Genomic DNA, 2,570 nt, shown 5'->3' with positions numbered 1-2,570 from the left:
GGGCGGCCGCGGGGAAGCCGAGGCGGGGGGCCCGCCTCCTCCCCTCGCCGCCGCCCCGCCCCGCCAGCCGGGGCTGCGGGAGATCCCCTGTCACCTCTCCGTTCCGGGCCGAGCCGGGTCCGAAGGGTGCCGGCTCCTCGCGTTCCTTCAGCTGCTCATTCAACTACCGCTTCCTTCCCCTCAGCGCGACCCCTTCCCTCAGCAGCCGTTGGGCCTGAGCGAGGGGGCCGTGCGGCCCGCGTGGAGGGGAGTGCGCGGGCGGCTGCCGCCGCTGTAGCAGCTAGGCGGAGGAGAAGGGCGGGGCTTCGGAGCACTCCTGTGCGCTATGACCTCGCGGCAGCCGCGTTCGAGCACCCCCCACCCCCGCGGAAGCAGCGGGCAGCCCCGCTTTTACCACAGCAACGGCGGCGCTGAGGGACACCCGCTGAGCCGGCGGCGGGGCCTTAAAACCTCCGCCACTTCTGTTAGCAACATACCCCGTTCCGAGCTCGCGTTAAAGAGCTTGCGCTAATTAAAGAGAGAAATAGCTCCACTCAGGCGCCCCAGCAGCTACGATGCCAAGCGGGAAGTCACCTCGAGGCACTCAGACCCAAGCCTACTAGTATACCTCATGCCTGGAAACACAAAAACAGAGTCTAACCGACTAATATTTAAAAAAATCAAATACGTAAGTCACCCAAGAGCTACTTGCAAGTGAGGGTATGGCTTGCCTTTGAAAGCCTCGGCAGAGTCAGTGGTAATTTTACTTTATTTTTTTAATATCAAGCCTTCTTTGAAACTGGCTGCCTGGGGGGAAGGCTGGGATGAAGGCCTGTGAAGATGGAAGGTAGTACACAACGAGAAAGCTGCCGTGTTCCTGCTCTCACTGCAGGCACACCCAGTCAAGGATGGTGTGAGCTCCTAAGTAATGCTCACCAGGCGTTTCCTTGTCTTTCCCATACTTATACAACACGATGAGGGTCTCCAAGTTGGAAGTAGATTATCTTTAAGGTCCCTTCCAACCCAAACCATTCTATGATTTTACAAAACACAGGAGGAGGATGAATATGCCTTGCTGAAGCAAAGCGGACTTCTACAGTTCAGCACTTCCAGTAGCACAGCCTGGAGAACGTGTTCAACAGGCACATGAGAACACACTTGTGCCCAAGTAGTGAGGAAATTGCCATCATCTAAGCACTGCAGTAGACATGAGCCTTCACTATCACACCATGTGTCCTTTGCCTTTCCACTTTCTGCCAAAAACCTCCCAGAAATCATCTTGCACTAGTACACTTTGCAATAGTTCTTGTACACACTTGTTGGATTCACAAGGAGGCTCTGCATTTCTGCCACTGCATCACCACATAAGCACTATGGTCACAGAATGAGGAAAGCCACTGCACCATGCAATCAATCACCCTTCCTGCAATCTCCTACTGCTCCTGTAATTTTCCTTGATTACACCTTAAGACATCTTTTCCTCTCTCAGCTCTGAAGAACAGAGGACATCAAGCACTTCAAATTGTCACAGTGCGGCTGGTGGCCACCTCCTGTCCAAGCAGGGAGCCAGTTAGTGACATGAGCTCAGATCACCTGGTGGAGGCCCAACTCCACCTCAAAGAACCCCGGAGATGCTTGCTGCTTTATTCAAGCTACTAGGAAATGAATGACCTTTTGTGGTAAGGGCTTGAAATTAAAATATCTACCACAATTGTTATGCTACCATCAGCTAACCACATAGATACTTCAATTCCGTAACTGCAGATTTAAGCTTTAAACACTGGAAATAAGTGAGGAATTTCTCTTTCTAGTAAATAGAGAGAAAAAAATCACTAATGCTTCCAAGTGCTTTTTGTTCAAAAAGTCACACATATTCTTTCTTCCTTTTTGACTTTACACCAAGAAAAAGGTGTAAACGATTAAAGCAAATCTTCAAACTTATAGAAGCTTTTTTCTTTGCAATGGGGAACTTGATTTTTTTCAGATGCAATTAATTTACTAATCAAGGACATGCCAATTGCATATTGCAGTGACAAATCTATGACAAAAGAGTTCTTAGTGAATAATTCTGACTGGGGAAAAAAGCCAGTATCTGTACATGTTTACATCTACTTTCCTGGAAACAGGAATATCAATCACAATACCTGTTCCAATGTTTTCCCATGTAAGACTCAGAAGTTAAGCATGGGTAAGTGTGTTCTGAAAGTACAGGGGCCTACTTAAGCCACCCGTAAAAAGGGGATCAACCTCCTGTTTCCTTCTTTTCTCATACAACTGTTAGCAGATAAGGAAGCAGACATAGGCCAGTTGGGACTTGAGGAACACTGCAATACTGCAGTGCAGGAACCTGAACAGACCCGGAAAAAAGCAAGAAACTGATTAAAAGTATGTTGGGGCAACCCTCCCTCCCCCCCCCCCCCCCAAAAACAAAAACCTAACCACAGTAAAGGTGACTAGAATTGGGGCATCTTGGGGACTTTTTGTACATACTTGTTCTGCTAACTTTGTGTAGCAGAAGTCTTACTGTATACTTCATCAGGCGGACTGGGCCTGAAGAGTACGTAAAAAGCTTCTACATTTGCGCAAATCTA

This window comes from Pezoporus flaviventris, unplaced genomic scaffold, assembly GCF_033815535.1.
Source record: "Pezoporus flaviventris isolate CSIRO_AGI_PZ_B2104156 unplaced genomic scaffold, CSIRO_AGI_Pfla_v1 ptg000070l, whole genome shotgun sequence".
In the NCBI taxonomy this organism is placed as follows: Eukaryota; Metazoa; Chordata; class Aves; order Psittaciformes; family Psittacidae; genus Pezoporus; species Pezoporus flaviventris.
This window is presented reverse-complemented; position numbering follows the sequence as displayed.